Source organism: Marmota flaviventris, chromosome X (genome assembly GCF_047511675.1).
Source record: "Marmota flaviventris isolate mMarFla1 chromosome X, mMarFla1.hap1, whole genome shotgun sequence".
Classification (NCBI taxonomy): Eukaryota; Metazoa; Chordata; class Mammalia; order Rodentia; family Sciuridae; genus Marmota; species Marmota flaviventris.
Genome location: NC_092518.1, coordinates 43,439,334 through 43,452,972, shown reverse-complemented (window position 1 = coordinate 43,452,972; position 13,639 = coordinate 43,439,334). Strand labels below are relative to the sequence as shown.

The following is a 13,639-nucleotide window of genomic DNA, read 5'->3' as shown; positions in this document are numbered from 1 at the left end:
ACTCTATTGCCATCTCTTCCCATTTAACGTTAAAATGAAATTCCACTGTGAATCCTTCAGGTCCACGAAGAACTTGTCTGATTCACTCACTAAACTAACTGTGGCAGAGAAGGTAGCATGGCTTTTTTTTTTAATAGGGAGGAGCCAGAAGACAGAGAGAGGATGAAGACATTGGAAGATGTAGTAATTAATGGAATAAGAGCCTGAGACTGTAAAAGGACTTGGGAGTACTTGTCTGAACTGTACTAGGCATACATTTCTACCGAGTATTCTGTCACAGTCCTTGTAGTTATTTGTTTTCAGGTTTTTTCCCTATTAGATTATGAGTTTCTTGAGAGAAAGACCATGTTTCATCCATTTAAATCTCAAATTCCTAGTGTAGTGTCAGACATCATTTATTATGATTTACAAATGGGTTAAGATTGCATAAACTCATTGGTATAATAAAACATATTTAATACTGTATTGTATAGCAGGAATTGGGCTTGAATATTCTTTGCTTTTATAAAACTTGCCTTTTGTATTCATAGTGTGCCAGAATGTTTCCAGAGAGTATATAACTCATTGTTATGGTTAGATATAAGGTATCCCCCAAAAGCTCAAGTGTGAGAAATTGCAAGAAAGCATAGAGGTGAAATGATTGGGTTATGAGAGCTGTAACCTAACCAGTGCATTAATTCTCTGATATATATTAACTGAGTGGTGACTATAAGCAGGTAGGGTGTGCCTGAAGGAGGTGGGTCCCTGGCGGCATACTTCTTTAGGATTTGTATTTTGTGAGCTGAGTTTTGTCTCTCTGATTCTTGGTGCCTTGTCCCCAGCTGCTTTCCTCTGCACACACTTCTGCCATGATATCCTGCCTCACCTCAGGCCCCAAGGTATGGAGCCAGCTGTCTATGGAAAGACCTCTGAAACTGTGAGCCCCCAAATAAACTCTTCCTCCTTTAATTGTTCTTGTCAGGTATTTTGGTTGCAGCAATGAAAAAGCTAACTAAAACACATATATGGTCCTTTATTGTTCACAAAATAATTTATATGTATATTATTATGAAACCCAATCCTCACATGATCTCTGAGAAGTGGTTGCTATTCTCAACATTTTACAGAATGGGAAACCAAGAATCAGGTTGAACAACTTTTTGACAGACAAAGATCTTATACAATTGAAAATGTACCATTCAATCACACAATACACTCACACACATATACACACTTATAAGATTTTTTGGTTATTGCAGTGTTTCTCATGATGAACAGTACTAGAGGTAAAAAAGAAAAAAAAACAAAGATTTTAGTCTTAAATTTTGGGGAATTTTAATGTGTGTGTGTGTGTGTGTGTGTGTGTGTGTGTGTGTGTGTTTTCATTCTGAGATAAAAACACTACCTCTGGGCCATTAATTCCAAATTACCAAAAATGAAGGGGGAATCCATCCAGGAGTCCCATGAGAGGCATGTTTTTTCCTTGTGGAGGGGGTACTGGGGATTGAACTTAGGGGCACACGACCACTGAGCCACATCCCCAGCCCTATTTTGTATTTTATTTAGAGACAGGGCCTCACTGAGTTGCTTAATTCCTCACTTTTTCTGAGGCTGGCTTTGAACTTGTGATTCTCTCGCCTCAGCCTCCCAAGCTGCTGAGATCACAGGCATGTACCACTGTGCCTGGCAAACCATACCTTTAATTGGCCCTTTTAATTAAAACCTTTTTGCACCTGCTAGAAAATGGCAATGGTTTAACACTGCTTTTGAGCAGAATTTTAAAAACATTCCAATTTTACATTGTTGAATAATCAATTGGATGGTGTTTTATGGTTAGAAATTCTGGTATGCTTATATAGAGCCATATTAAAAAATAAAAATAAATGATCCATATTTAATGTTATTTTATTGAATTTTGAGAAAGCATTAGTTAAGAGTAATTTTAAGTTTGGGTGACATTGGACAAAAAAATTTTATACCAAAGGTTGAAATGACAATTTAGCATTTGTTAGTCTGAAGAAAAAAATAATAATTCAATAGTTGTCATTTTGTGCTCAGAATTCTGTACAGTTCCAGGGCTTAGTTGTTAGAACTGTGTAGGTGTATTTAAACAAACAAACAAAATATAGATTCTTTTTTTGACTTACCTGTAGACTATAATATGTAGGTTTAAAAAATTTTTGAAGCAAGCAGAGCCACATAAAATTAGAGAGGTGGCAGTCAAATTAAAAAAAAATAAAATTTGGGAGTCCAAGTAGATAAAATTTGACATGTAGGTTGATGATTCAATGAAATTGTGAGGAGTGCTATGATGAAGATAAGCCTAGAGGATTATGGGAAACAGGAGGATTCCTTAACCTACATGTCCATGAAAGAATTTTCAGAGGAGATCATGCTTATGAATGGAGAATTGTTACAAGTCTCAACATGAGATTAGAAAATTGGCTATCAGAAGTAACTTGTCCAAGATAATATGGATAGTAAATGATTGAGTGGGTTTCATTTTTACCTAGAAATAGCCACAGATGTAAACCCAATGATGCACTGAATTGTCAAGCATAGCTGAGTGCTCTTATACTCAAAAGGACATAGTTCCCTCATTCCCTGCTTTTTCTTTTTCATTTGGACATTTGTTTTTTTCTATTTTACTGACTACTTTTGTATTTTGTTTCTTCTTGCATTCTTATTACTTTCACAGATGTCTTAAGTTTGTACCCGTAACAGTCTTTTGTGCTTTTCAACATATGCATTTGTCTCCCATGCCTGACCATAAGTGCACCTAGGACACTGCCTGACTCATGCTAAGCATCACTGGATTTTTTATTTTATTGTAAAAACTCTTTAGTTTATTTTCATACTGGGGATTGAAGCCAGGGACACTTAACCACTGAGCCACATCCCCAGCCCTTTTAATTTTGAGACAGGGTGTTGTTAAGTTGCTTGGGGCCTCCCTAAGTTGCTTTGAACTTGGAATCCAATACTCCTGCCTCAGCCTCTGGAGTTGCTAGGATTATAGGCATGCACCACCACATCCAGCTAAAAATTCTTTATTTTGAAATAATTTAGGATTCACAAGAGATTGCAAAAAATAGTTCAGTGATGGAACTTCTGGAGTGGCAGTGTGAAGAGCTCGGCAAATCCTTTCCTCTAGAGAAAAATCTATTAAACAAAGTTCCAAAAAAAGAGTCTTTGGAGATTAACCAAAAGGGCTTATACTGATTGAGAAAACTGTATTCAATGAAATCTACTAAAAGGAAAGCACTCACCTATATTTGACAATTTGGTGGATCACTGGGTTTACATCCTTGGCTATTTCCATGTAAAAATGAGAACCAACTCAACCTTTTAGTATCCATATTATCTTGGACAAGTTACTTCTGATAGTCAATTTTCTAATCCCATGTTGAGGCTCGTAACAATACTCCATTCATAAGCATTATCTCCCTTGAAAATTCTTTCATGGACGCCTAGGTTAAGGAGTCCTCCTCTGTATCCCAAAGTCCTTTAAATTTATCTTTATCATAGCACTCCTCACCAATTCATTTAATCATCAACCTACATGTAGGAATAGCATAAAACTGGTTTTGAACCAAGGGATGCACCACTCCTTCCTCTATCTTCATATTGCTGATTAATTATTCCAGCAGATTCAGCAACTGTGTAGTAACAGCTGAATGGCAGGTCTCATCTCCTTTGCAACATGAGTGTTACAGAAAAGCTCTTCTATTTGGCTCAGCAGTCAAGTGAAAGTCCCCATTTCCCCTAGGCACCTGTGTTGGGGAGACATGATTACAAATAAAATCTCCTGTCAAAACAGAAAATCTTGCTACAAAAGTAGAAGAGAAAAAAAGTTAAGAATGTGATGTGTATCAAAGGCAATCTGATAAACAGATTGTAAACACAGAAAGAAATCTCACCTTTTTATATACCCCAGGCAGACACAACCCATTTCATATGTGTTCTCAAGATAAACAATGAATCCTCAAGTAACAGCATATAGTACCATTTGTTAGACACAGTTCAGCTTATATTCACCTAGTAATGAGTAGTGGCCATTTGTCTTTGCTAATTGTCTTTTTCAGAATAATCATAAAATCTGTCATATTTCTATGACAGGTAGTTATGATTCAGAATCAGACACCTAAATCAAACTCCCAAGGAAATAGGGGCCCTGTCTCCCTTGATGTTGACCTTTCAATGGGAAGACACTCAGGTCCTTGAGAAGGGTATTCCTAGGTTGCAAAGCTGGCAAAAGGCTTATTTTTCTTTGCCAAAAGTCAAAGTTACAGTATAATTAGTTATAGATCAGATGGGCTTTTCTTTGTGATTTATGAATCAAGGCAGCCTCCATTCTATAAAATAGAATGAGTGCTCCCATTGGGCCACGGCAGAATTGGGGCTTGTAATCTGGGAACAAGGGAACAGAATAATAGAAAAAGCTAATTAACATTGGGTTACTTCTGGAATCCAGATCTGCTTTACCAATAAACTACATTCCCATCCCTTTTTAAAATTCTGAGACAGGGTTTTGTTAATTTGGTGAGTCTGGCCTCAAACTTATGATCTTCCTGCCTCAGCCTCCCAAATTGTTGGTATTACAGGCATGTGCCACCATGTCCAACTTTCAGTTACTTTTTTTAAAGGATTAAAACAGAGAGGACTTCCTTTTTATCTGATTTATATGGACAGGAGTCTCCTGTTTTCACAAAAACCTGGTCTGTTTTAGGATTTATCTGCTTCCGTAGAGTTTGAATTTCATTATGTGGCATTTTGGTATAGTCTTATCTGTTGTTAGTGCATGAGTTCAGTCCAGAATAGTATCCTGTAATTTTTAAATTATAATTATCAACACATACTAATTGCACAAATTAATGTATTTCACTGCAACATTTACATATATTGTGCCTTGATCATGTCCAACTTCTCTTCTGCCTTCTCTTTCCCTCCCCTTTCTCCCCCTTTTACAATATCCTTCCCTTTCCCCTTCCCTTAAAGTCCTTGAAGTACATTTTCTACTTTCAAGACTTTCTTAAAGTTTCCACATATGAGAAAACATTTGCATTTTTTGTGCTTGGCTTATTTCATATAACACAGTGTTCTCAAGTTCTATCCATTTTATGCAAATGAGAGGATTTCACTCTATAGGTAAATAATACTTCTTCATGTGTGTATATATAAAATTTCTTTTCTTCATTTTTTAAAATTTTACTGGTTCTTTTTAGTTATACATAACATTAGGATTCATTTTCACATAATTATAAAAGGATGGAATATAATTTGACCTAATTAAGTCCCTAGTACTTCCCCTTTCCATTCTCTCCCCCCTCCTCCTGTTCCCTTCTCTCTACTGATATTTATGCTATTTATAGTTGTTTTTTTGGTTAGTGTGTTGTGGATATATATGATGGTGATGGTGATATTCATTGTAGTATACTAATATATGTACATAGAAAAGTTAGATCAGTTCCTTCCACTGTTCTTCCCTTTTCCCACCCATCCTCTCTTCGCCTCAATTCCCTTCATCTAGTCCACAGGTCTTTGTTCTATTTTGATGGAATCCACTCCCCATTTTCCTTTCCCTCTCCACTTCCTCTCTTTATCCCCTATTTTGGAGTAGCTAGTGTATATCACAGAAGATATTGACCTTTGATTTTCCGGGTCTGGCTTATTTTACTTAGCATGATAGTCTCCAGTTCCATCCATTTACCAACAAATGCTATAATTTCATTCTACTTTAAAGCTGAGTAATACTCCATTGTCTATATATACCACATTTTCTTTATCCATTTATTTGTTGAAGGGTTGGTTGATCCCATAGCTTGAGTATTATGAATTGTGCTGCTATAAACACTGATGTGGCTGCATCCATATATTATGCAGACTTTAAGTATTTTGGGAAAACACAAAGGAGTGGGAAAGCTGGGTCATATGGTAGTTCTACTCCTAGTTTTTTGAGGAATCTCTTTTCCAGAGTATTTGTACTAGTTTGCAGTTCCATCAACAATGTATGAGTGTACTTTTCCCCCCACATCCTTGCCAACACTTGTTGTTGTTTGTATTCTTGATAATTGCCATTCTGACTGGAGTGAGAAGAAATCTCAATGTAATTAAAAAAATGTAGTTGTAAATGGACAGCATGCCTTTATTTGTTTATTTTTATGTGGTGCTGAGGATTGAACCCAGTGCCTCACACATTCCAGGTAAGCATTCTACCACTGAGCTACAGCCTCAGCCCCTCAATGTACTTTTGATTTGCATTTCCCTAATTACAAGAGATGTTGAACATTTTTTTCATATATTTGTTGACCATTTGACCACTTGTTCTTTTGAGAAGTCTCTGTTTAGTTCTTTTGCTCACTTATTAATTGGGTTATTTGTGGGTGGGTTTTTTTGGGTATTAAGATTTTTGAGTTCTTTAGATATGCTGGATATTAATGCCCTATCTGAGGAGCATGTGACAAAGATCTTCTCCCATTATGTAGGCTCTCAGTTTATGCTCTTGTTTCCTTTGTTGTGCAGAAGCATTTAATTTGATACCATTTTATTTATTGATTTTTGGTTTCACTTCTTGTGCTTTAGGAGTCCTGTCAAGGAAATCAGTTCCTGTGCTTATGTGATGGAGTGTTGAGCTTACCTTTTCTTCTAGCACTTGTAGCATTTCTGGTGTAATTCCTAGGTCTTTGGTCCACTCTGATTTGTCTTTTGGTACAAGGTGAGAGTTACAGGTCAAGTTTCATTTTTCTACATATGGATTTCTAGTTTTCCCAGCACCATTTGTTAAAAAGGATATCTTTCTCTAATATATGTTTTCGGCACCTTTGTCTAATAACAGATAACTATTTATATATGTTTGTCTTTATGTCTTCTTCTATTCACATCTGTTTTGGCGCCAGTACCATGCTGCTTTTGTTACAATAGCTCTGTATTATAATTTGAGGTCAATACTGTGATGCCTCCAACTTCACTCTTTTTGCTCAGGATTGCTTTGGCTATCCTGGGTCTCTTAATTTTCCAAATAAAGTTTAGAACGGTTTTTCTAGTTCTGTGAAGAATGTCATTGGCATTTTGATGGGGATAGCATTAAATCTATATATTACTTTTGATAGTATGGCCATTTTGATAATATTAATTCTGCCTATCTCAGAACATAAAGAGCTGTTTCCATCTTATAAGGTTTTCTTCAGTTTCTTCTGTGTTCTATAGTATTCATTGTAGAGGTCCCTCACATCCTTCATTAGATTAACACCATGTATTTTTTGAGGTTACTGTGAATTGGATAGTCTTCTTAATTTCTTTTTCAGCAGACTCATTATTGGAGTATAAAAAAGCTATTGATTTATGTATGTTGATCTTCTGTCCTACTACTTTGCTGAATTTGTTTCTCAGCCCTAGAAGTCTTCTGGTGAAGTTTTGGGTCTTCTAAATATAGGATCACATAGTTACCAAACAGAGATTATTTGAGCTCTTCTTGTGCTATATGTATCCTTTTAATTTCCCTCTCTCATGCTGGCTAGAGTTTCAAGAACTATGCTGAATAGGAAGTGATGAGAATGGGTATACCTGATTGTTCCTGTTTTTAAATGAAACACTTAGTTTTTATGCAAGCAGTATGATATTGGTCTTCAGTTTGTCATATATAGCCTTTATAAGGCTGAAGTAAGTTCCTTCTATCCATAGTATCTCTAATTTTTTAAAAAAACGAATGGGTGTTACATATTATCAAATTCTTTTTCTGTATCTATTGAGATAATCATGTGATTTGTGTCCTTAACTCTATTTATGTGGCATTACATTTATTGATTTGCATATGTTGAACCTGGGAAAAGAGCTACTTAATCATGATGCACTATATTTTAATGTGTTTTTGATATGGTTTGCCAATATTTTTTTCATGAGTTTTAAGATATTGGCCTAAATACTTTCCTTGATATGTCTTTGTCTGGTTTTGGTATCAGGGTGATACTGGCTGCATAGAATGAATTTGACAGTCTTTCCTTCCTTTCTATTTCATGGAATATTTTGATGAGGATTGGTATTAGTTCTTATTTAAAGGTTTGGTAGAACTTGGCTGAGAATCTGTCCAGGTCAGGGCTTTTCTTTGTTGGAATACTTTCGATAGCTCTTTCAATTTCATTACTTGATATAGATCTGGTTAAGCTTTCTATATCCTCCAGGTTCAATCTGAGTAAGTCATATGTCTCTAGGAATTTGCCAATATCTTCAAGATTTTATAGCTTATTGGAGTATAAATTTTTAAAATACTCTCTGTTGATCCTCTAAATTTCAGCAGTGTTTGTGGTGATATTTCCTTTTTCATCTCTAATTTGTTTACTTAAATTTTCTCTCTATTTGATTTAGTTTGGCTAAAGGTTTGTCAATCCTGTTTATCCTTTAAAAAAACAACTCTTTGTTTCTGATACTTTGTATTTTTTTAATTCTTAATTTCAGCTCTGATTTTAATTGCTTCCTGTTTTCTACTGATTTTGGTATTGTTTCTTCTTTTTTACAGCCTTGAGGTATAATATTAGATTATAGCATGTAGCTAAGTTGTCGAGGCTGGCTTTGAACTTGAAATCCTCCTGTCTCAGCCTCCCATGCCACTGGGATTACAGGTATGTGCCACTGCACCTGACCCAATCTATATTGTTTGATTGAAGGGATTAGATCATTTACATTCAATGTTATTATAGAGATGATTTTTATTTCTTTCCATTTTGTTTGTTTCCAATGCTTAATTCAGATTTGGTTTTCCTTTAACTAACTATTCTTGTGCAATTCATCCCTATGATGGTTTTCATTTCTTCATGAAATATTTCATTGAGTATGCTTTGTACTGAAAACTTTGAGGTTATTAATTCTTGAGCTTCTATTTATCATGGAAGATTTGTATTTTGTTTTCAATTTGGAAGGATAATTTTTCCAGGTAAAGTAATCTAGTTTGACACCCAGTTTCTTATAGAGCTTGGTATATATTATTCCAAGCCCTCTTGGCTTTTAGAGTCTGGATTGAGAAATCAGTTGAAATTTGAATTGGTTTAACACTAAATATGACCAGCCATTTTTCACTTGCAGCTTTTAGAATTCTAAATTTATTTTGTATACTAGGAATTTTCATTATACTGTGTCTTAGGGCTTATTTATTGTAATTCTGTAAATTTGGAGTGTTGAATGCATCTTATATTTGAATTTCCATCTTATTCCTAAGATTTGAAATATTTTCTAAAATTATTTCATTGAAAAATTCTGCATCCCCATCCCTTTAGTTTGTATTTCAGAGCCTTTATCTACCCCAATGATTCTTAAATTTGGTCTCGATGTTATCCCAGATTTCTTGAATGTTCTGAACATGGGCTCTTAACATATTTTTGTTATAGTCTACTTTATTGTCAATATTATATACTTTGTCTTCAAGGCATGAAAATCTATCTCTAACATGTCCTATTCTATTGGTCATGCTTTTCACTGAATTTTTAATTTCATTTATTGAGTCTTTCATTTCTAGCCTTTCTCTTGGGTTCTTTTTCAGAATCTATCTCTATTGGAATGATCTTTCACTTCCTATATTTTACCTCTAATTTCACTCCTTATATTGTCTTTTACCTCATAGATAAGTTTAATTATGAACTTTCTGAATTCTGACAATTCTTCCACTGTGGTGTTGATAGAGTCAGTTGTTGAAGCATTATGTGCTGTTTGGGATGGCTTGTTCCCTGCCTTTTCATATTGTTTGGATGTGTAATTATATATTGGGATGGTTATTGCTTTTTCTTAAAGCAAGGAACTACTTCATGAGATTCTTTCTCTTCAGAGCCCTGGGTTGGGTGATTATTCAGGTATTGATACCTTAACTCAATGTGGGGCCTCTGCTGATCCCAGTATCAGCACCACTTTGAGAGGACTCACTGAACCCTATTAACTACAAACACTTCAGAGCCAAGTCACATAAAATCAACCTTATGAAAAGCAAAAGTTATTGATATTATTTTCCATAATTCCTTTAATACAGGTATAAAGTTGTAGTCAAGTTCTCTCAGATCAGTTGTTCTTTTGCTTCCTCCTTTCTATGTTGTGGGGAAATTAGGAATTGCTACCTAGCTCCATTCTGCCATCTTCAGGACTCTTCCCATATTTTCTTTATCCATTAATCTGTTGACAAGCATGTGGGCTGACTCCATATCTTAGCTATTGTGTAAAATTCTACAATAAACATGGGTATGCAAGTGTTTTTTTTTTTTTGTATGATGACTTTAAACCACTTTTTAAAATATTTACATATATCTCAAAGGAGCATTGAAATAATTCACAATTTAATGTGGGCTAAAGTATATGCTCTAAGAAATTAGAGTCTTCTTCCCTTTAGGAGCCATGAAAATTTTTATTTTTTTTCCTTTTTTGGATTTGTATTTACCTTTATATCTCTGTAGAAAATCTATCCTTGGCAAATGGAGAAAAGCAGGTAGCAACACCAATACACCCACTCATCTCCAGCTCTCACTCCATAATGCAAAGTTTCTGACAAGGGAGCAGGAGTCAAACCAAGAAGTATTACACCTTCCTGGCCTTGCCTAAGAGAATTGACAATATTTGGATAAGAGAATGGCAGAATTTAAGGCCTAGGTCACTTTTTAAAACAATAGAACAATCAGTTAATAATCAGAGTAGGTCAGCCTGAAATCTAAAATGAAGTTCAGTGAAAGATAATTGAAGAAGGCCATGTGAAAACCCTACAGGACAGAGCACCTGTTCAAGTTAGCACTTTTTCAGGAATAAATAGTGTGAGAACTTCTGAGCTAAGAACTACCATCCCCTGGCTGGCTTAATTTATAAACTTTGAAGGCCATCTCTAAATCACACACTTATGTAACACAAAGGCAGAAATCCTTGGTGGCTCAGGAATCTTAAGCATAATCTCTGACCAATCAGTGACTGATCATAAGCTACTCTGACCCAAGGACAACCAGGGTTAGCAAAGGTTAAATATGAAAACAAAAAAGAGTTCTGGTGTCAGGCTGGTGCTTTCTGGGGGGCGGGGAGTTAGGTTTGCTGTGCCATGAGGCCTGGGACGCCTTGGCAGGCAGCTGTGGATGGGTTCCCCACTAGCCCCAGTCTTGGTGCTATGCTCGGACTGTGGCTGTGTTACTGTGTTCTGATGCCGTCTTGTACTAATCTGGCTACTGGAACCCCCAGGAATAAAGTAAAATACTCAAGGCTTTCCTACACAGATGATAGCTACGTTGGTGTTCAGTTTAAGAAAAGCCCTCCTAAGATCCCTTATAAAGCCATTTGCCACTGTGCTGTTTTTGATTGGCACCTTTCTCATTATCACAGGCTCCTTTCTGCTGTCAGGCTACATCAGCAAAGGAGGGGGGCAGGGAAAACGGCTGTTCCTGTCCTGATCCTTGGCATTCTGGTGTTCCTGTCAGGATTTTACCATCTGTGCATTACCTACTATGCATCTAAAGGCTACCAGGGTTATTCCTATGATGACATTCCAGACTTTGATGACTAACATTCATTTTGATAAGTCACAGTGGGACTGAACCCAGCTTTAAGATGTTCACATTGAACAGAAACTATTGACTAAGGGTTGAAGAATTATGCAGTTTGCAGATGTTGACAGAATAATGGCCAGAGTTCATGGGTCCATCTCAAAAATGTTCACCAAGGTTAATTATCTAATCAGGAAACACTCTGTTTTTCATCTGGCCCTGGCAAAACTCAACAAGTTTTTCCACATGAATATGTATCATGGAAGAATAACAATGCTTTCTGTCTGGAAAAGCAGGAGGTTATTCTATAGTGGAAAGTGTTACCGTTCCCTCCTTTAGATGAGCATTTCTTTTAAATAGCCTTCATTGTCAATTTGTTATTACAGCAAATGAAAGAGAGTAGTATGTCTAATTTCTTAGTTAAAATGAGTAACATATTTTTAAAATATCAAAAGATCTTATTCCCTACACTTATCTCTACCTTCACATTCTGGTGGAAGACCTCCATAAAAATCACATATTAGTGTGGATCCATCTGTAATATTTTTTACTTTATTTCTTAGTGACAAGGGATCAGGAACTTTTTAAGCCACGGAGTATGTTTTTAAAGCATAAGCACTGTCTCTGATACCCAATCCTGGGCCAGCTCTGATCTTGTTTCCCAATAGGTTGGCTTGCATATAATTTGGGGCATCCTAGCCTTTGTGGATCAAGATGTTCTATATATCATGCCTTTAAAGACTTTTGACTATTCCCTAATGAAAAATGAAGATAAGTGGTTGCTATTTAGAGTGTGTAACCCTATTTCTAGCACCTGGTACTATAGTGTCCTCTGCTGAAGATCTCAAGACTTGGCTTGTATCCCTGGAAGACCACATCCTTAGGTTGATTCTGTTTCTTCACTTGAAAAAAAATGACTTATATTCAAAATAAATTAAAATGTCAGAATCCAAAAAAAGGAGAAACAAAAACATACAACAATAACAAAACAGAATCCTTTCTTTTGGCCTTGTTGCACCCCTAATAGCAAGATGGGTCATTAGGAGCTCTACTGGAGCCACCAGCAAAATTTGACTAGGGTTCTTGCTCTTGGAGCATCTGCTCAAACCAGAATGGTTTCATTCAGAAGTATGGCCTCAGCATGTGCCACTACTGTTTCTGTCAGTACACAAAGGATATAGGATTCATTGAGTCAGATTAAATGATCTTCCTTGAGTGAACTTTTCAAGACATCCATGCACTGCAAGAAACCACGTTAGCTAATTAGTGTGTAAAAGTCATTCAAAAAATCAAGTAAAACAATCTGAGGAAAGGATATCAGCACTTCAATATTCAAAAGAAATGGACTTTTCAGAATTAGTCTAGCCAAGTCACTATAAAAATAAACCACAATAACCCTCCCCAGAAAATGAATAGTACCAAGAGATGTTGCAATATTTTAACTAAAATGTCCAATTTTTCAATAAGGAAATTTTTAACAGACAGTGAAACAGGAAAGTGTGACTCATACACTGGAAAGAACAGGTACTAGAAGTTATCTCTGAGAGGGGCAAAGGTTGTAAAATATCTATTATGAGTATGTTCATAGAACTAAAGGAAGCTATGTTTAAAGAATTATAGGAAGGTAAGATAACAATGACTCATCATGGAAAATACAATTCAAAAAATAGAAAATTTTCAAAAAACAACAAAAAATCTGGATCCAAAATATAATTTAATTAAAAAAATCACAGGAGGTGCTCAACAGTAGATCTGAGGTGGCAGAAAAAGAATCAGTAAACTTAAATAGCTCACCAAATATGTGTAAGTCCTAAACCTTGTAACCTATGAATTCAGAGGCTGAGGTGATGGCTTTGAAGAAGGGAGAAGGGCTCATGGGACAAAGAATTCAGGTAACCTCTAGAAGCTGGAAAAGGCAAGGAAAGAAGTTTTCCTTTATTTTTCTTCTTTATAGCCTCCAAAGGGAGTATTAGCCTGGCTGACATCTTGATTTTCGCATAAGATGGGTGACCTTCTGACTTCCAGAAATGTAAAACACACACACACACACACACACACACACACACACACACACGATATATATGACAAATTTTCTTTTTAATTACTTTGTGAGAGGGGCAAAGGTTGCTTTGTCTGTGAGACAAAGCAATGAAAAAGAAAACTGCCCCAAA

At 35.9% G+C, this 13,639-nt stretch overlaps 2 pseudogenes; both read left to right on the top strand.

Moving 5' to 3' along the window:
- The first annotated feature begins 11,029 nt into the window (after positions 1 to 11,029).
- On the top strand, positions 11,030 to 11,488 carry LOC114105730 (transmembrane protein 230 pseudogene; annotated as a pseudogene).
- A 1,011-nt stretch (positions 11,489 to 12,499) lies between these two features.
- Positions 12,500 to 12,669, top strand: LOC114105684 (small ribosomal subunit protein uS14-like; annotated as a pseudogene).
- Positions 12,670 to 13,639: the final 970 nt, after the last annotated feature.